Raw genomic sequence first — 22210 nt, 5'->3', positions numbered from 1 at the left:
CTGCCCAGTGAAGCAATTGAGGTTACTTCGTTGAATGTTTTAAGGCAAAGTTGGCTAGATTTTTGATCAGTAAAGTAATTAAGAGTTATGGTGAGCGGGCGGGTAAGTGGAGCTGAGTCCACAAAAAGATCAGCCATGATCTTATTGAATGGCGGAGCATGCTTGTGGGACCAGGTGGCCTACTCCTGCTCCTAGTTCTTATGTTCGAACATACAATTTGCTTTCTTTACCGACTGCTGTACCTGCATGCTTACCTTCAGTGTACGAGGACACCCAGGTCTTGTTACACATACCCCTCTCCTAATTTATGGCCACTCAGATAATAGTCTGCCTTCTTGTTTTTGCTATCAAAGTGGATAACCTCACATTTCTCCAAATTATACTGCATCTGCCATTCATTTTCCCACTCACTCAACTTGTCCAAATCACACTGAAGGATCTCTGCATCCTCCTCACAGCTCACCCTCCCACCCAACTTGGTGTAATCTTCAAATCTGGAGATGTTACATATTGTTCCCTCATCTAAATCATTGATATATATTGTGAATAGCTGAGGTTCTGGCACTGATTCCTGTGGCACCCCACTGGTCACTCTCTGCCAATATGAAAATGACCTATTCATTCCTACTCTTTGTTTCCTGTCTGCCAAACGGTTTTCCATCCATCCCAATACACTACCCCTAATCCCATACGCATTAATTTCACAAACTAATCTCTTGGGCGAGACTTGGTCAAAAGTTTGCCAGATGGGGTCTCTTTTCTAAGGGGATCTGTGGGGGGGCGGGGGGGGGGGAGGGGTCCCTTTGTTGTGTTATGCTGCTTCGGATAACACAGGCTGCTACTTGATGCAGTCTTAACTAAAGGATGCTCCAGACTCTGAAATTAGTTTAACGTGTTTATTGAACTATTAACACAGTTCTCAAATGAGTTCGAATCTCTGCTAATCTAACTGCAGTAACTCAGTCTAACTGTACCAGCATGATCTAAGCCACGTGCTGGGGTGTGATGCTGCTGATCAACCCTGTCTAACTCTCTAGATGTCTGTGTGGAAAGAGGCAGGGTGTGAGTGCCTCATCCCTTTTATAGTGTTTATGTCATGCCCCCTTGTGGGGATGCCACCTCTGAGTGTCCTGACTGCCCATTGGTTGTGTCCTATTCTGAGTGTTCATTGGTTCCATGTTTGCATATCATGACACCATTTAGTTAGGGGGTCCCTTTAGTTAGGGAGTCCCTGGGGGAGCCCCTTTAGCTAGAGGGTCTTTGGGGGGAGGGGTCCCTTTAGTTAGGAGGTTCCTGAGAGGGTCTCACGATTTACGGAGCCTCTGGGGTCGTCTCCTATCTTTGGGGGTCCCTGGGGGGGGGGGACACCTCTCTTAGGAGGTTCTTGGTGTGTGGTCTCCCATTTTAGGGGATCTTAGGAGGGCCAATTTCCAGGGGGGGGGGGGGGGGAAGGGGTAGGCAGGTAGTGTATTTTGTGAAGGGAGGGTGGCCCTCGGATGAACTTTGGGGACAACTCTCTCCAGGAGTTACTCCCTTGGTTCACGTCGAGGTCCACCATGTCAGATTCGTGTTTGGTGACACCTGTAGTGATCCGCGCCCACATGATTCCTGGTCCAGAAGACCGGAGAATCGTGAGGGACCGAAGACTCTGGTGCCTCGGCCGCTAATTGGATGCAAATAAAGAACAAAGAACAAAGAAAAGCACAGCACAGGAACAGGCCCTTCGGCCCTCCAAGCCCGTGCCGACCATGCTGCCCGACTAATCTACAATCTTCTACTGTTCCTGGGTCCGTATCCCTCTATTCCCATCCTATTCATGTATTTGTCAAGATGCCCCTTAAACGTCACTATCGTCCCTGCTTCCACCACCTCCTCCGGTAGCGGGTTCCAGGCACCCACTACCCTCTGTGTAAAAAACTTGCCTCGTACATCTCTTCTAAACGTGCCCCTCGCACCTTAAACCTATTCACCCTAGTAATTGACCCCTCTACCCTGGGGAAAAGCCTCTGACTATCCACTCTGTCTATGCCCCTCATAATTTTGTAGACCTTTATCAGGTCGCCCCTCAACCTCCTTCGTTCCAGTGAGAACAAACCGAGTTTATTCAACCTCTCCTCATAGCTAATGCCCTCCATACCAGGCAACATTCTGGTAAATCTCTTCTGCACCCTCTCTAAAGCCTCCGCATCCTTCTGGTAGTGTGGCGACCGGAATTGACCATTAGGACCCATCTTCATCCATGAACGTCCTTGCACTGGCACACAGGCGAGAACCCCGATCAAGCCGCCAGCGGGAGTCAGAGCATAGCGGTCAGTTCGGCGTCCGGCGCAAACTTTGATTTTTAAATTTTATTTTAGAGTACCCAATTCTTTTTTGCCCAATTAAGGGGCAATTTAATGTGGCCAATTAACCCTGCACATCTTTGGGTTATGGAGGTGAAACCCACACAAACACGGGGAGAATGTGCAAACTCCACACAGACAGTGACCCAGAGCTGGGATCGAACCTGGGACCTCGGCGCCGTGAGGCAGCAGCACTAACCACTGTGCCACCGTGCTGCCATGAACTTTGATGTTAGCCGGAGCCTCGATTATCCATCCAATCGCAATCCGTGTCACCAGTGTCGCTTGGCGGAGAATGCAGGCCAAGCTACAAGAGAATGATCCCAGGGACGAGGAATTTCAGTTGTGCAGAAAGATTGAAGATGTGCCGGCCATTTTCCTTGGGGAAAAAGGTAGGGAGGAGATTTAATACATGCTTTCATGGAGAAACCATTCCCAATGTCGGAAGGACTGAGAATCAGAAGGCGCATATTTCAGGTAAAGAAAGAAATGGCGACAGGAAGAAAATCTTTTTGATGCAATGAGTGGTTAGGCTCTGGAATGCACTGCCCAAGGACAGAGCGGGGCTCGGTATCATGGAGGCACTCAATTGGGAATTGGGTTATTATGTGAAAAGAAAGAATGCGCAGAGATACGGGAGCTGCATAAAAAAGTGTCTCAGAAAGTCAACTTGAAATGAAAATAGCTTATTGTCACAAGTAGGCTTCAAATTAAGTTACTGTGAAAAGCCCCTAGTCGTCACATTCCGGCGCCAGTTCGGGGAGGCTGGTACGGGAATTGAACCGTGCTGCTGGCCTGCCTTGGTCTGCTTCCAAAGCCAGCGACTTAGCCCTATGCTCAACAGCCCCTTGTTGGTGTAGCCGCTCAAAGGATGACAAGGAGGCATCCCTGAACATATCTCCCAGCGTACAAGTGCCTCTTTCTCTCCAAATATCGAACCCATGTACCATAAGACCTGGTGGGAAGTCCGGGCTGCCCTGAATGAGAGAGAGAGTGGAAGTCAGTTTAGATCTCCCTTCTAATTGACGGGCCATCCTCCACGCTCTCAGAGTGTTAATAATTATAGGATTCTTGTACCTAGCAGAGCCCGATCTAAAGTCCCCATGGAATAAAAGGACCTGCAAAGGATATAGCGACTGGCCTGCTGAAACATCGAGCCATGTGGAGGTGGGTCCTTTCTAACCCAGTTGTTTATGAATCTAAGACTAGAGGCTATTTGGTACAGTCGAATATTCAGCACCTTCAATCCCCCCTTTGAACCAGGGAGCTGCAATTTACCCACTTCAAACAAGGCTTACTTTTAATCCATATCAACAAGCTGATCACTCCATCAATCTCCTTTAGGACCTTATCAAACAATAAGATTGGCAACATCTGTAAAGGATGCAGAAATCTCAGCATCATATCCATCTTATTTATAAAATTTAAAGTACCCAATTCATTTTTCCCAATTAAGGGGCAATTTAGCGTGGCCAATCCACCTAGCCTGCACATCTTTTGGGTTGTGGGGGCGAATCCCACACAAACATGGGGAGAATGTGCAAACTCCACACAGGCAGTGACCCAGAGCTGGGATTGAAACTGGGACCTCGGCGCCGTGAGGCTACAGTGCTAACCACTGCAGCGCCGTGCTGCCCTAGCATCACATACATCTTAATCTTAGGTGGGTCGGTGAAGACTTGATGGGCCGAATGGCCTCCTTCTGCACTGTATGTTCTACGTCTATGTCTAATCCTACCCCACCACAATATTGACAGGGAGGACGAACGAGTCAAATCCCAATTAATAGACGCATTCAACTGAAGAAAATTGGCCTCATAGAGTTGCTTAAAGAAAGGGGTAATTATAACACCCAGATAAGTAAACCCTGAAGGTGACCACCTGAATGGATAATAAGCAAGAGGGGGTGGTCTACCTCTCGAACCTCCCACTGGCATACCCTCAGACTTGGTCAAATTAGTCTTGAAACTGGAGAAAATGCAAAATCTATCCACCACATCAATTATCACGGAAACCGAGGTATCTGGCTTCGATACAAACAGCAGTATGTCATCAACGTAAAGCGTGATCTTACACTGCTTCCCCCCCACTGTGCAGCCCTCCAAAAACCAAAGGGTCCTGCGTAATAGCCTCCGCCAAAGGCTCTATGGCCAACGCGAACAGCGAGGGGGATAAGGGACACTCCTGCCTGATCCCTCTCTGAAGGCCAAGATTCTCAGATCAATAACCATTCATAAACCAAGCGCCTATGTCACAGCACCTGTATCCATTGAACATATTCCTCTCCCAGCCCAAATCTCCACAATGTATAAACAAAGTATTTCCATTTCACCTGGTCAAACGCTTTCTCTGCCGAGTTGCTAATTCAACAGGAGGTTATGTTTTGAAAATGATATTTATCAATTATTTTAGAGCAGTTAAAACAGAGTTACGAGAGTAGAATGAAGGAGTATAATTATTTCATTCCAACCCTTGCTCATCTGTCCTTTGATAATGGCGATGTACAGCCATAAGAATGTGCCATTAGGAGATTTATTCAGTTTGTCATTTGTTTGTGAAAATCAGATGTCCTTAGGAGATTGGTACTATTGTATCTGATAGGAGACCCTTTCTTATTCATTGCCATTGCTGATTGTTGCAAAATCAGTTTGGTAGATCGGAGTATTGTGTTAATTACTTTTCATCCACTTCAGCATGGGATCGAAGTGTCATTTTTAAACATCACTGGATTTGTCACTCCCGCACTCCAAGCCAATTGAGACATTGCCTGCTAAGTAGCAATCGATTTGTGACCTTTCTGAGAGGGAAATTAAAACGTGTAAAGCCGGCTGAACTGCTAAAGGAAAACTGTCACCAAAGAAGGGGGGAGCACTAACTTCGATTGCTGGACTATGTTGCAGCCTGATTCCAACCAGAACATGTGTATTATAAAACCCTCCGTCCGACACATTTAGACTGCACCAGTTTGTACATCCGCATGAACTGCCCCATTTAATCCCAGCCTCCGGCTTACTCTCCACACTTGGTAAAGTCCCCTTTTTCAAGTAACTATGTCTCCTGTTTTGAAAGTATTATAAAACCCTCCGTCCGACACAAACTATCACCGATTGTTGTTGAAAACCCATCTGGCTGGCTAATCGGCCAGCCTTGCCCATACCGGCCTCCATGTGACTCCAGGCCCACACCAATGTGGTTTGACTCGCTCTCTGAAACGGTCGAGCAAGCCATCCCATTCAAGTGAAATCAGGATGTTCTTGCTGGTGGTCCCCAAATTCCATGAAAGAACTAAGCAAAAGTCTGGGAATCTTCCCTTCAGGCCTGACCTTTGCGTTCTGCCCTCACGCTACCTGGCTACGCAGTTGGCGCCATTTCTCTCAGTTCCATTTGTCAAAAGGACGGCCCCCCCCATGTTCAGTAGAAAAGGCGGCTGAGATGACATGCTGACATCCTGGGGCAGGGCTTATACCCGCGACTTTCTGACTTGGAGGGGAGCACCAAGGCTGATGCCGTCAATAATTCAATTTCACCCCCTTGGGCTTCAATAATGCACTGCTGCTGCTACTGTGCCTCGCGCCACCTCAATAACGCACTGAGCTGGAGAGGAAACACTGGCGGCTTTCTGAAATATATCGCAATAAACATAAACAAGAAATATCACAGCATGAATGGGAAAACTGCACTTGCTCATAACTCGCAAATTATTTTTTAAAAAACTTTATGGACAAGAGCTGTGGTCGTTTGTAGAAAGTATCCCTTTGCAAACTTACTGCTCTTCCTTTTGGTGACTTTGATTTTTTTTGTTAGTTAAATATTGAGGACTATTCCTCGGAACTTGAAAGCCTGTGCAGTCGAGATAAAGCGTTTGGTAGGGAGCATGTGTGCCCTTTGTAGGGCTGGAGAAAAGGATAATGCTCCTTGAAGGAACTCACGGAAAGGCAGCTTTCTCTATTTCAGTCTATTCTGTCACTTCCTCTGTGCTCCTCCATCGCAGGCAGGTAGCGGAGAGTGGGATGATAAGGCACTTTCATTATTCAAACCATCTACTCGGCGAAACAAAATGAAAACAAGCAGCACAAATGCATTAATGCGTCTGCGTTTCAGAAGATAACCATTTAGCAGCTCATGCCCCAGTGATCCTCATCATCTCACCTTCACAGTTAGCTGACTGGCAGGGAGAATGCATTTCATTCAGAGGATTCGGCTTTTTGTTCTCTGATAGCACCTGCTTCTTTTGTGCTTCACCATTCCAGGAAAGCCACGCGAAAGAGAAACAAAGGATATCTTGGAGGTTCACTCACATCACAAACCCTCTTAATTCTTCATATAATGCACACAATGATTGCCCAGATCAGTAGAATGTGTATATACAGGAGTGTTATATTCAGTCATACGCTGTTCTATTTGTAGTGACAACTGATATTTATAGTACCTTTAACATAATAAAATGCTTCACAGAAGCATTTATAAAGCAAGATTTGGTACAGGGCCACATAAGGGGATATTGGAACAGGCGAGTGAAACCTTGGTTCTGGAGGTGGTTTGGTGTCTGGCCCCTTTAAGGGGTGATCGTAGATACATACACAGATACATACCTAGAAGATAGAAGCAGGAGGAGGCCTTTTGGCCCTTCGATCCTGCTCCCCACTCAACATGATCATGGCTGATTATCCAACTCAATAGCCTAATCCTGCTTTCTCCCCATAGCCTTTGATGCCATTCTCCCCAAGTGCGATATCCAGCCGCCTCTTGAATATATTCAAAGTTTCAGTATCAATTACTTCCTGTGGCAATGAATTCCAACGGCTCACCACTCTTTGTGTGAAGAAATGTCTCCTTATCTCTGTCCGAAATGGTTTACCCTGAATCCTCAGACTGTGACCCCTGGTTCTGGATACACCCATCATTGGTAACATCTTCCCTGCATCTACCCTGTCTCGTCCTGTTAGAATTTTATAAGTCTCTGTGAAATCGCCCCTCATTCTTCTGAACTCCAGCGAGAACAATCCCAATCTAGTCAATCTCTCCTCATATGACAGACCCGCCATCCCTGGAATCACTGGTAAACATTCGCTGTTAGGGTCACATGACCCAGAAAAACAATCAAGGGGCCAGGTTGGAGGTTCACCCTAGCCTGAGTTGCTTTTGCCTCATGTTGATTCCGGACGCTGACTGGCATCCACAAAGCAGCAAGACTCTGTAAGATAGCATGCTGTAAATTAACATTAGTTGTTTCATGTCTAGCTTGTGGGCCAAAGTTATTAAATTGGCGATGAGGATAAAGCAGAGTATGAGTGGTCCATGACTGTGTGTACTGATCCTGTTGAGGTTGAAGTCAGGTTGCAAACCAGAAGTGTGCTTCAGGAAAAATACCTCTATTTGTGTGATTAAATCCCTTTCATGCCTCCATTGAGGATTAGACACTGTATATAGAATGTCTATGTTATTATTTTATGGCCAATGGAATAGAGGAGGAGGGAAGAAGAAGGCAATCCTTTTGATCGTGTGTGGAACCCAGGCCTACAGTCTAATTCACAATCTTACGTCTCCGAGTGCACCTCATTCTAGTTCGTTGAAGAGATAGTAGATTTGGTGAAGGCACGCTGTTATCCTAAGCCCTCAGTTTAATTCCACAGCGAGAGCCCGAGGACAGACCATTGCAGCCTATATTAAAAAAGCTAAGGCAAACTGAAGAGCACTTTGACTATGGGGCCACTCTGAATGATATGCTGAGAGATTGCTTAGTTTGTGGAGTTAATAACAAGGCCATCCAGAGAAAGCTGTTAGCGGAGACAGATATCGATTTTAAAAAGTCACTGGAGAGCATGAGCGATGGAAACCGGTGAATAGGGCACACAGGAGCTTCAGAGTGTGCAGAATGATGACATGGCCCATCAGTTAGGGCAAGAAGCTGCAGTCAGCAGTGGTGCCAAAAATGAACAAAGAACAAAGAACAAAGAAATGTACAGCACAGGAACATGCCCTTCGGCCCTGCAGGCCCATGCCGACCATGCTGCCTGTCTAAACTAAAATCTTCTACACTTCCTGGGTCCGTATCCCTCTATTCCCATCCTATTCATGTATTTGTCAAGATGCCCCTTAAATGTCACTATCGTCCCTGCTTCCACCACCCACTCCGGCAGCGAGTTCCAGGCACCCACTACCCTCTGTGTAAAAAACTTGCCTCGTACATCTCCTCTCAACCTTGCCCCTCGCACCTTAAACCTATGCCCCCTAGTAATTGACCCCTCTACCCTGGGAAAAAGCCTCTGATTATCCACTCCATCTATGCCCCTCATAATTTTGTAGACCTCTATCAGGTCGCCCCTCAACCTCTGTCATTCCAGTGAGAACAAACCAAGTTTATTCAAACGCTCCTCAAAGCTAATGCCCTCCATACCAGGCAACATCCTGGTAAATCTCTTCTGCACCCTCTCTAAAGCCTCTACATCCTTCTGGTAGTGTGGTGACCAGAATTGAACACTATACTCCAAGTGTGGCCTAATTAAGGTTCCATACAGCTGAAACATGACTTGCCAATTCTTGTACTCAATGCCCCGGCCAATGAAGGCAAGCATGCCGTATGCCTCCTTGACTACCTTCTCCACCTGTGTTGCCCCTTTCAGTGACCTGTGGACCTGTACACCTAGATCTCTCTGACTTTCAATACTTTTGAGGGTTCTACCATTCACTGTATATTCCCTACCTGCATTAGACCTTCCAAAATGCATTAGCTCACATTTGTCCGGATTAAACTCCATCTGCCATCTCTCCACCTAAGTCTCCAAACGATCTAAATCCTACTGTATCCTCTGACAGTCCTCATCGCTTTCCACAATTCCACCAACCTTTGTGTAGTCTGCAAACTTACTAATCAGACCCGTTACATTTTCCTCCAAATCATTTATATATACTATGAACAGCAAAGGTCCCAGCGCTGATTCCTGTGGAACACCACTGGTCACAGCCCTCCAATTAGAAAAGCATCCTTCCATTGCTACTCTCTGCCTTCTATGACCTAGCCAGTTCTGTATTCATCTTGCCAGATCACCCCTGATCCCGTGTGACTTCACCTACTGTACCCAGTCTACCAGGAGGCACCTTGTCAAAGGCCATACTGAAGTCCATATAGACAACATCCACTGCCCTACCTGCATCAATCATCTTTGTGACCTCTTCGAAAAACTCTATCAAGTTAGTGAGACACGACCTCCCCTTCACAAAAACCGTGCTGCCTCTCGCTAATACGTCCATTTGCTTCCAAATGGGAGTAGATCCTGTCTTGAAGCATTCTTTGCAGTATTTCCCCTCCCACTGACGTAAGGAGATGACGTAAGAAGATGCTAGTTTTAAACGAGAAGCAGACAGAGTGAGAAGGTTTAGGAGAGTGAATGCAACATCGAGGATCAAAGCAGAGTGTTCACTCCCCAGAAGCCTGCAGATTTAGGGAAGCAGATTGATAGTCAGGGCACCTGTGTACGAGCAAGCTAAGATTGCTCAGTACTAAAGGCAGCAACACATTGAAAGTGTCGAAGATTTCTCTGCAAATGATTTGAGTGTTCATTCACTGAACAACATGAAAGCGAGCAAGCTACCTCCCATCAAAGTTATGCTTTTGGTGTAAGGTAAATCTATAGAGATGGAAACAGACACAGGAGCATTTACTACTGTATTTGGGGAACACACGTGCAGGTACTGATGAGAAGGAATACATCAGCAAAATTGGCGACCTATACGGGAAAGGCCATCACATGGGTGCTACCACCTCACCAGTGAGATATAAGCAGCAATCTGCCCAACTCCCACTGATCAGCTGATGACCATGTCTACTGGGCCGTGACTAGTTTAAAGAAATTAAATTAAATTGAGCAGAATTTTTTCAACTGAAAGAAGGCCTTTGAGAATTAATAAATAAGCACTCAGATGTATGTTGCGATGAGCCAAAGGCAGCCCCACAGTTTTTCAGGGTCAGGTCCATGCCCTATGCCTTGTTAAAAAAGGCCTGCAACAGTAGTGGACTCGCCAACACTAAGGGCATTCAAATGGTCATTGCATAGACATATGGACGATAAGGGAATAGTGTAGATGGGCTTTAGAGTGGTTTCACAGGTCGGCGCAACATCGAGGGCCGAAGGGCCTGTACTGCGCTGTAATGTTCTATGTTCTATGTGACGGCAGAATTCAAAAGGTTAGAAGAACTGGGAATCATCCGGTCAGTCCAGTTTGCAGTTTTGATTCCCGGCTTGGGTCGCTCTCTGTGCGGGGTCTGTACGTTCTCCCCATGTGTGCGTGGGTTTCCTCCGCTTGCTCCGGTTCCCTCCCACAGTCCAAAGATGTGCAGGTTGGGTGGATTGGCTATGCTAAATTGTCCGTCGTGTCCAAAAAGATTGGGTGGGGTTACTGGGTATGGGGATAGGGTGGAGGTGCGAGTTTAAGTAGGATGCTCTTTTCAAGGGCCGGTGCAGATTTGATGGGTCGAATGGCCTCCTTCTGCACTGTAGATTCTATGATTCTATGCAGTATAGGCAGTCCCCATGGTCCTGTGATACCGTCCATATCTGTGGGAACTACAAATTGCCAGTGAATCAGGCAGCCAAGCTACACAGGCTAGACATGATGGGTGACACAGTGGCACAGTGGTTAGCGCTGCTGCCTTGCCGCACCAGGGACCCAGGTTCGATTCTGACCTCGATTCTACACACTCGGGACTGTGTGTGTAGTCTGCACATTCTCCCTGTATCTGCGTGGGTTTTCTCCGGGTGCTCCGGTTTCCTCCCACAGCCTAAACATGTGCAAGTTAGGTGCATTAGCCATGCTAAATTGCCCTTTAGTGTCCAAAGGTTAGGTGGAGTTGTGGGCTTACATGGATCGGGTGGAGGCATGGGCCCAGGTCGGGTGCTCTTTCGGGACAGTGCAGATTCGATGGGCCAAATTGCCTTTTTCCGTACTGTAGGGAATCTACGATTCTGTGATACGTCATTCCAAAGATAGAAGATTTGTATGCCAAGTTAGCAGGGGGCAGGGCGGCACGGTGGCACAGTGGTTAGCACTACAGCCTCACGCGCTGGGGGCCCGGATTTGATCCCGGTCCCGGGTCACTGTCCATGTGGAATTTGGATATTCTCCCCATGTCTGCGTGGGTCTCACCCCCACAACCCAAAAGATGTGTAGGTTAGGTGGATTGGCCACGCTAAATTGCCCCTTAATTGGAAAAAATAATTGGATACTGTACATTTATTTAAAAAAAAGTTGTCAGGAGGTCAACCTCATATAAAGTTAGACATGAGCCATGCTTATCAGCAGCTTGAGTTGGATGATGCTTCCCGAAGTTCAGTTACAATTAACACACACAAGGGTTTGTTTTAGTATACGTGCCTGCCTTTTGACGTGTCATCAGCTTGCGCTATATTCCAAAGAACGTTGGAAAGTGTGTTGTCAGGATTGCTCTGTGTAATAGTATACCTGGATGGTGTACTGATAAGGGGATTGAAAGAAGCTGAGCACTTAGCTAACGGAGAATAGATGTTAAAAAGTTTTCAAGAAGCTGAAGTACGCCTCAAGAAGAAATGTACTTTTCAGGCCAATGAAGTGGCTTATCTGGGTTACCGGGTAGATGCACATGGGTTGCACACCATGGAACACAAGGTTAGATCAACAAAGGAGGCATCGACTCCTTGAGACACATCTGAACTGTTTTTTTGTAAATTTAGGATCTGAGGGCCCATACCAAGAAGCTACCAGAGCTGAGCGTTGAATATAGTGTCCTTTTGTGGGGGATGCGAGTGGCCGCCACAAGTAGGGTTGCATGCCCTTGTTGAAGGACCTCCACAATGGGCACCCAGCAGAGGTCAAAATGTAGATTCTGGCTCGCAGCTACTTTGGTGGCACAGGATGGACTCAGAGATTGAGAGAGCGGCCCAACACTACCGCCCTTGCTAGGAGCATCATTCGGCCCCACTGGCAGCCCTGATGCACCCATGGTCCCGTGCCCACGTACCCTTCGCCGGACTGTTCCAGGGGCCTCATTCCTTATCCTGGTAGCTGTCCATTCCAAATTACTCGAGGTCTACCGGATACAAATCGTGATGACATGGATGACCACAGACAGGCTGCGGCACATGTTTAGCATACACGGAATACCCAAAGTCCTGGTCTACGATAATGGGACAGCACTCACCAGCAAAGACTTTGCATCATTCACGGACAATGGAATCCGACACGTGAGGACTGCCCTGTACCACCCGGCCTCCAACGGATTGGCCAAGCGGGCAGTCCAGTCCTTTAAGCAGGCCATGAAGAAGATGACTGCCGGACCTTGGGAGACACGGCTGTCTCGCTTTCTCTTCAGCTACTGTACGTCACCGCATTCCACCACCAGCGTTGCACCGGTGGAATTGCTAATGTGACGTTGGCTAAGAACTCACCTCAGCCTCGTATTCCCCGACGTCAGCGCACAAATCCGCCAACAGCAGGATCATTCCAAGGCGGACTCACATCGGCACCACTATGCACTTTCAAGCCAGGCACCAATGTCTACTGGTGAAATTTTGGCGGAGGAGACACATGGATCCCTGCCGTGGTCCTCTGAGCAAGGGCCCAGTCTCCTACGCAATCCTGATGCAAGGGAATGAAGCCAACCGCCACCGTGACCACATTCGACGATGCACGCAAAACCGTTCGATCTAAGTCAGGGTGCCTCAACCAGGTTCTGGGCACAATTCCCTTTTCAGCCTAGGAGGACCGTTGAGGCACTGCCAGGGCCAGAGCACTGCCTCACCATCGCTGCCGCCTGTCAGACATTGGGAAGCCAAGGTACCCAGCGCACCTGTTTGATGTCCAGCGCAGACATGATGGGCCCAAGAGCCTCTTTTTGTGCTGCAGTATTCTCTGGCTCTATGGAGACTTTAATGATCTGTCCTGTCCATCTAATTCTGCCTCGAAGTGCACGGCGGAGCTGGGTGTCATTATCACCCAGACAAAAGTCCCTGGAGAATCCTCACCCAGTTGACTTGCAAAGCAACGCAGTTTCCTGAAATATGGCCACTACCATTCAAATATAATCACATGCAGCCATAAGTGAGAATGGTGTAAGTTGGGAAGGCCAAAAGCAGAGGACTATCTGAGAGATGTGGCCTGCCTCCAGTCAGAGTTACTACCCCTCGGTAATGGTTCTCAAAATTCCTCGATGGTCCTCGCCAAATTTATGCTGGAAAGTTTACCTTCGAAGTGCACTTCACTCTTCATAGTCTTTCTGCTGTCCTAACATTGTGAAACATGTGATTTGTATGAAACCTCATTGGAGTGAAAGGAAGTGCATCCCCACCTCAATGTTCATGTATTTGTTCATAACGTGCATCTAATTCAGTGAGGTAATTCACTCCATCCAGGTATTAAAATAGAATATATCAGACATGGAAACAATCCGAGCTGTGCACTGATTTTGTGATGGGGTGGGGCACAAGATCTACTTCTTGGCTTCATGCAGTTCTGATGGCTGGGCAGTGTTCGCCATTGTCTATGATGCTACAACAGCAGGATTTGTAATTCATGATTAGCTCATTAGTGTCACGATCAGAGAAATACTGTGGCACCGACGTTGCAGGAGCGGTTTCAAGACCTATGTAGTGAGTCAGCTTTCATGTGGGGTCCTTCCCTGTGGCTCAACTCAGTACAGAGAGCAACAGACACATCAACAATCTGGATAAGACGGTTTTATTTTCCCAAGCTTGAGTTCGTGTACACATGAGATGAGGGGCGTCATTCTCCGACCCCCCGCCGGGTCGGAGAATCGCCGGGGGCTGCCGTGAATCCCGCCCCCGCCGGTTGCCGAAGTCTCCGGCACTGGAGATTCGGCGGAGGCGGGAATCGCGCTGCGCCGGTTGGCGGGCCCCCCCGCTCGATTCTCTGTCCCGGATGGGCCGAAGTCCCGCCGATAAATTGCCTGTCCCGCCGGCGTAAATTAAAGCACCTATTTACCGGCAGGACAAGGCGGCGTGGGCGGGCTCCGGGGTCCTGGGGGGGGCGCGGGGCGATCTGACCCCAGGGGGTGCCCCCACGGTGGCCTGGCCTGCGATCGGGGCCCACCGATCCGTGGGCGGGCCTGTGCTGTGGGGGCACTCTTTCCCTTCCGCCTCCGCCACGGTCTCCACCATGGCGGAGGCGGAAGAGACTCCCTCCACTGCGCATGTGCGGGAAACTGTCAGCGGCCGCTGACCCTCCCGCGCATGCACCGCCCCGACATGTCATTTCCGCGCCAACTGGCGGGGCAACAAAGGCCATTTCCGCCAGCTGGCGGGGCAGAAATTCCTCCGGCGTCGGCCTAGCCCCTCAATGTTGGGGCTCGGCCCCCAAAGATGCGGAGCATTCCGCACCTTTGGGGCGGCGCGATGCCCGTCTGATTGGCGCTGTTTTGGGCGCCAGTCGGCGGACATCGCGCAATTTCGGGAGAATTTTGCCAGAGCTCTGGATGTTTGCAAAGATCTATCTGCTTAACACTGATAAAAGCGAATCAATTATACAATTTCCAAAAATCAATAGCCCACCCCAGTTGGACACGATCCAATCCCTGAAGCTGTCACTTCATCCAATTAAATTGCAACCAATCCATGATTGAGCCTCATCCTGTCACCTGTGTTTACAAAAGGCTTGACGTCAATCTTAGCATCCTGTGCACCCATTGTTTGTGAGGGACAATACGCAGAACTGGCATCCTCTTTCCTCCATGGATTGTTTCTGAAGGACAGGATATCAGAAATGGCTTTCTTTTCACTTCATAGATTATTCCAGAGGATATCGGAGGCTACTGATAAAAACGTGTTTCCTACGTAATCTGCTGATCACACATCTCCTGTGTCTCAAAACCATGGGCAAGTTAGGTAGCCTAAATTCCATCATGCATTGTGGCCACTGCTATGTCCTAAAATACAAGTTTAATGGTTAATAATTATTACCCAGTACAATTTCTGTAATTAATCTTAATCCTTAATAAACTAACTTATGTAAAATTACTCTGGTGGCACCCTAGCTATTCAGTTTTAAGAGGTCTCTCCGCTGGACACCCCCCCCCCCCCCCCCCCCCGCCCTCCCCACCTCCACACGTCACCTCCAGTGCCAGGATATTGCTGCCGGGAGCTCCTCATGGGAATGTGATGCATGATCAATGACCACTAAAGCGAGGTTGTAGTCCAACTGAAGGCTTTAATAAGCTAGATGTTTCCCCCAGCAGCTCAGGTACAGAATGAGGGCTGCTGGGGCGGCACGGGCTCTTATACCCCGCCTAGCAGGGTGGAGCTATCATACATCCTAACCAATAGGAAGCATACAGTTTCCACCAATGGTGCTCGTAATACCTATAATACCACATTATAGGTGGTAAAAAAGAGTCCGGTGGGGGTGGTGGCCTGATACCACAAACATGGCAACGTGGTAGAATTAGTTATGGAGGTACCGTAATACATCCGTACAGTGTTTTGTAACTATTTACAATACTGATAGCTATGTACATTTGATGATTTACATTTACAGTTTACAGTTTAAAATTTAAAATGAAGCAATCAGTCGATCGGGGGCCCTGGTCGTCCTCTGTGATCGTCGGAGCTTCGGTGGTGACTCCGGTGGAGGAACGGGCATCTGTGACTCCGGGAGCGTGGCTTCGATTTCCATGGCAGCTTCGGCACCCCTAGACGGCGCTGGTGGGGAAAACGGCTGACCTGGGAAGGGAGCGCCTGCGGGGAGCGTCGGTGGGTGGGGGGGCCTAGACGGGGCCGGCGGAAGGACCGATCCTCCTGTAAGGTGCTGCAGTGGAGGGGAGGGTGGGACTGGTGGCTGGGGTGTGCATGGGGTTCCGGCGGGCGCCAGGTCTCGGAGGGAGACCGTATCTTGTCGGCCGTCGGGGTACGCCACGTAGGCGTACTGGGGGTTAGCATGGAGCAGATGGACCCTCTCGACCAACGGGTCTGACTTGTGCACCCGCACGTGTTTTCGGAGCAGGATGGGTCTGGGTGCTGCCAGCCAGGTTGGGAGCAAGGTCCCAGAGGAGGACTTCCTGGGGAAGACAAGGAGGCATTCGTGTCTGGTTGGTGGTCGTGCAAAGCAGTGACCGGTTGGAGTGGAGGGCATCCGGGAGGACTTCCTGCCAGTGGGAGACTGGGAGGTTCCTGGACCGTAGGGCCAGGAGGACGGTCTTCCAGACCATTCCGTTCTCCCTCTCTACCTGTCCGTTACCCCGGGGGTTGTAACTGGTCGTCCTGCTCGAGGCGATGCCCTTGCTGAGCAGGAATTGACGCAGTGCGTCGCTCATAAAGGAGTACTCCCTGTACGTATGCGGGGAACCCGAACAATGCAAAGATGCTGTGGAGGGCCTTGCTGACAGTGGTTGCGGTCATGCCGGGGCAGGGGATGGCGAATGGGAACCGAGAGTACTCATCAATCACGTTCAGGAAGGACTTGTTGCAGTCGGTGGAGGGGAGGGGGCCTTTGAAGTCCATGCTGAGGCGTTCAAAGGGATGGGAAGCCTTTATCAGATGTGCTTTCTCTGGCCAGTAGAAGTGCGGTTTGCACTCCGCGCAGATTTGGCAGTCCCTGGTGGCTGTCCTGACCTCCTCGATGGAGTAGGGCAGGTTGCGGGTCTTGACAAAATGGAAGAAGCAAGTGACCCCCGGGTGGCAGAGGTCCTCATGGAGGGCTCGGAGGCGGTCCACTTGTGCGGTGGCACATGTGCCGCGGGACAGGGTGTCAGGAGGCTCATTTAGCTTCCCGGGACGATACAAGATCTCGTTGTTGTAGGTGGAGAGTTCAATCCTCCACCGCAAGATCTTGTCATTTTTTATCTTGCCCCACTGTGCATTATCGAACATAAAAGCAACCGACCGTTGGTCAGTGAGGTTAGACTCTGGAGGTTACACTGGAAGTCTAAACCCAGAAGTGTAGCCACGCAGAGGTGGGGAAGGACGGAGAGACGGAAATTTTTAAACTCCCTTCCCTGGACTGTGAGGTTTGCTTCACAAAACCCCTTTATCTCCACTGAGTGGGAACCGGAAGCCAGGGAGATTTTTTGGTTAATGGGGTGGATGAGGAGAGAACAGTGCCTTACCGTGTTGGGGTGTATGAAGCTCTCCGTGCTCCCATTGTCGATTAGGCATGGACGTCTCGTGCCCGTTGATGAATACGGTTGTCGTAGTAGTTGAGAGTGTTCGAGGCCGGGACTGATCCAGAGTCACCGAGGCTAATCGCAGCAGTTGAGAGTTCTCCTCGGGCAGTGCGTGGTCAGCCGAGCTGGGGTCCTGGGGGTTCATCCAAGGTGGCGGCTCCCATTGGTCACACATGGCTAAGGGTGCACAAAATGGCGGCGCCCCTCCCTCCAACGTGGCATCCGCGGAACAAGATGGCGGCACCCGGGGTCCGCACATGGCCCTGGAATAGGAAGATGGTGGCGACCGCTGGCTGCACGGGGACCATGAAGACGTTTGTGCTTGCAGTCTGTATTCGCCGCCAGAGACCACGGCAACCGCACGGGCCTGACATACCCCCACGAAATGGCCCTTTTTGCCGCATCCCTTGCAGGTGGATGCGCGGGCCGGGCAGCGCTGGCGGGGGTGTTTGGGCTGCCCACAAAAGTAGCAGCGGGGCCCCCCGGGGTTGCCAGGCCACCTTGCAGTGCAGGCCTGTGGGGGGATGGGGGAAGTCTCAAGGTCGGCCGCGGAGGGGTTCCACGCTGCCTAGGAGGCTGCCGCACGGTCGGGAACGTAAGCGCGGGCATTCCTGGAGGCCTCATCCAGGGAGCCTGCAAGGGCCCGTGCCTCCCTGAGACCCAGAGTGTCTTTTTCTAACAGTCGCTGGCGGATTTGTGAGGATAGCATACCTGCCTCGATAGCATCCCGGACTAAGAGCTCAGTGTGTTCGCTCGCCGAAACTTGCAGGCAGCTGCAGTTTCTCCCCAACACCAGGAGTGCACGGTAGAATTCTTCCAGCGATACCCCAGGGGTTTGTAGCCTTGTTGCAAGCAGGTGCCGGGCGTAGACCTGGTTTACCGGGCGAATATAGAGTCCTTTTAGCAGCTCTATTGCTGCATCGAAGTCTTCCGCTTCCTCGATGAGAATATAAATCTCCGGGCTCATCCTTGAGTGCAGGACTTGCAGGTTCTGCTCTCCCGTGGGTGTGTTTTCGGCCGTCCCAAGATACCCTTTAAAGCACGCGAGCCAGTGCTTGAAGATTGCCGATGAGTGCGCCGCGTGGGGGCTGAGTTGCCGACACTCCAGCTTGATTCGGAGCTCCATCTTTTCTTCTTAAAAAACTAGCTTATTAAATTGATGCACGATCAATGACTACTAAAGCGAGGTTGTCGTGCAACTGAAGGCTTTAATAAGCTAGATGTTTCCCCCAGCAGAATGAAGGCTGCTGGGGCGGCATGGGCTCTTATACCCCGCCTAGCAGGGCGGAGCTATCATACATCCTAACCAATAGGAAGCATACAGTTTCCACCAATGATGCTCCAGCCTATCAGGAACCGTAATACCTATGATACCACAGAGTGTTCGCTCTGTTTTTTAAATTATCTAACAGTGGCTTCAGAAGATAAAACTCATTTGATGCGGCCATTGCAAGTCTCTGGCCTCTGCGCACATTCAGGAGTTCCTCAGCCAGTCTATGCTGCTCCGTGTTTTCACAACCCACCAGGACTTGAATCTAATGTTTGCCTTGCAAAGCTTGAAGTAACACATTTGTAGGCTCATTAAGCTGAGTACACAGCAGGAGCCCGGCATCATGATCCTTGCACCATGTCAGTTTTGTTCCTAAGTCCCACCATGTCTTAGCACAGAATATGCCGTCTGTGTTCATTCTTAGAAAAAAAAAGAAAATGACTGAGTGTGCACAGCCAACACTGGATTAAGGAGGTTTCTGCATCTCTCTGTTTTATTTTGTTGCCTTTATAAGCAGCTGGGATCTTCAGAATTTCAGCCAATTCCTCTGTTGCTCCCCCTCTGCCCAATTCTCATGTTAAACAGAGACTGCGATATGCAAAGCACATCGCATTCTGCCATCTCACTGACTGCTTAACGACTGAAAGGTTCCATTGTTGTGCCTAAAAGTCAGTCCTTGCACTCTGACCGGTGCCCAAGTGTTGAATTCTAATGAGGGTGGGTGATAGCTCAGAGGCATTGGGATGGCCAGCTGCAAATGTATCCACCTGGACACTATTCACCGTGCTAGAAATCCAGCTACCATTAGGCTAACGATACATGGTGGCTTTCCAGATTCTGCTCAGGGCCTGAAGGCATCCCACATCAGATTGTCTTTTGCACCGAGCTCAGGCAGCACGTGACCCATGAATCTCACACGACCATCGGCAACCCCAGTGTTGTTACCTGAAGCAATGCCTACTGTTGTATCAATCCTTTTCTCCGTAGGTATTTGTGGTGAGTGAGAAGGAGTGTTTGGGAGTGCTATTGGCAGGGAGCCTTGCTAAATGACAGAAGTGGGGGTGGGGGGGGCGGGAGGGGAGCATAGTGGGCTGGGGGGGGAAGGAAGGGGTGCGGGGCGGCTGGCGGAGTGAAATCATTCCGTGGTGCTCACATTCTCCAGTTTAAGGAGAAAACTGTCAAACCTGGAAATGAAGGGAACCAGCAAAGCTTGTCTGATCTGGCCCCGTACACCTTCAAATGGAGCTTCAATATCACTGTTGCCAGCGTTGTGGAGCTGAAGCAGGATTTGAACCTTTCAAACCGGTTTTTCCTTCTGCAACGGTAGGTGATGTGATATTCTGATTTGTGTGAGAATGTGCCTCACCGCACTGCCGGTGCCAATAAAACATAAAACATGTCAAGTGGCAAGCAATGGTTAATTCTTTTCTCCCTCCACCAATGTTATATGAACATTTAAGAGAGGGAGGAAAAAAAAGGCTAAGGATAAGAGAAGTCGTAAACATCCAATTCAGTTTTAAATCTATTGCTGGCTTATTCCCTGCATGTAATATTTCCATTTCTTACCAGGATTTGAGCACTGAAGTGCAAAATAGCTGCCTGATCCCCTACAGCTCAAATAACATCATCACACAGACTAACAATCCTCATCCTTTTCATTTTATTTTAAGAGTACGAAAAGAGGCAGAGGAATTTGAAATTCAATCAGTTCACAAGAAAAGCAATCGAGACCTAAAGTATTTGTGAATTGTGTGTTCTCTTCCAGGCATCATGCAGTCGCTTGGAGTCAATTCACCAGCTGCCCATCTGTGAGGGTTGACTGAGTGACGGTTTCGGCCGCACCAAAAGGAGGTCTCATGGATGTCTCTTGGAAGTCGGGTGATATCAATTTTCATTCGTAAAGTGAGAGTCCTGTTAAAATCGAATCACGTTCATTGAGCTTCAGCCTCACGCAATTAAAGAAAAAGATGGAAGGGAAAACTCGCATTTCCGAAGTACCTTCCACTGCCTCAGGGCATCCCAAAGTACTTGCCGGGGACTGAAGTATTATTGGCATGTGATCACCGTGGTGATTCCAGGAAAGGTGACAGACAATCTGCACACAGCATGGTCCCGTAAACAGCAATGAAATGAAAATGAAAATCGCTTATAGTCACGAGTAGGCTTCAATGAAGTTACTGTGAAAAGCCCCTAGTCGCCACATTCCGGCGCCTGTTCGGGGAGGCTGGTACAGGAGATACATAGTCAGATAGTCTGCGCCTTAACAACATTGATTGAGGGATAAATGTTGGCCAAGACACTGGGGAATATCCTTTCAGAATAATGCCACGGGGACTTCTGCATCCATGTGAGAGATTCCTCGGTTAGATGGGCTCATCAAATAGAGGCAGAGGTTCTGACTGTGCAATGCTCCTTCATTAATGCACTGGATTGAGTGCTTACGGGCACGCTTCAACAAATAAATGTGACGGTGCTGTATCGGTCGTGTTTGGTGGGGTGTTTCTTGGTGGCTACAGTGCTATTCAACGACACCTTGCTGGGTTTTTTGGGGTCATGGGGAGTTTCTCCTCATCAAGGCCATACTTAGGCAGCCATTCAGCACTGACAAGCTGGCTCTGCAGCAGGACCTGCTCCTCGTAGATCCGGACGGCATTCGGAAAGCTGCCCCGATCTCTAGACCCCCTCCCTTCAGGACCCCCCACCCAGTTTTCAGCAACAATCCTCCTCACTTCACCTCAAAACTTTTCTGGGGCCCACAAACCCTTCTCAAACCCATTCTATTGGGCAAAGCACCCCCCCCCCCCCAACCCAGGCCCTGGCACTGCAAACCTGGTACCTGGGCACCTTGGCGCTGCCAACCTAGCACCATGGCATTGCCCTGCACACCTGACATTGCCACCCAGGCTGATTGTGCCAAGGTCTCAGGGTGCCCGGGTCTCAGCCTGCACTGGCCCTGACCACTCAAAGGCCTTTGGTTGCCTGAGAAACCACCGAGATGCCACCGTACCTAGTTCACGTTTGTGTGAACCAGAACTGAATGGCACCTGGTTCAGGCCTCGCAGGCAATGCCGCTGAATCCTGGGCAGGGGGTGAATCCCACACATTGAGGTGAGTCTAATGGCACATTTAAATATGCATTTCTGGATCTCGCCCTGCAAGAGCGAGATTCGAATTGCCTTACGAGTCCGGTCACTCCGGCCAGGTTTTTCGCCCGGCGCGGAGGACGATTTTGTGCTCTCCCGGGATTCAATCATAGTCGGGCGCGGGGAGGCCATCGAGCCACACCCTGGGCGGGATCCTCCACCTCGCCGCACCCGTTTTCTGGTGCGGCCCGCCCAATCGCCAGCAGCGGGATTCTCCGTCACGGCAGCCAGCCAATGGGGTTTCCCATTTTGGGCACCCCCACGCCGTCTGGAAACCCGCGAGATGGAGGATCTCGCCGACGGAGAATCC

This window comes from Scyliorhinus torazame, chromosome 10 (genome assembly GCF_047496885.1).
Source record: "Scyliorhinus torazame isolate Kashiwa2021f chromosome 10, sScyTor2.1, whole genome shotgun sequence".
Taxonomy (NCBI): Eukaryota; Metazoa; Chordata; class Chondrichthyes; order Carcharhiniformes; family Scyliorhinidae; genus Scyliorhinus; species Scyliorhinus torazame.
Note: the sequence above shows the minus strand (reverse complement) of the source record.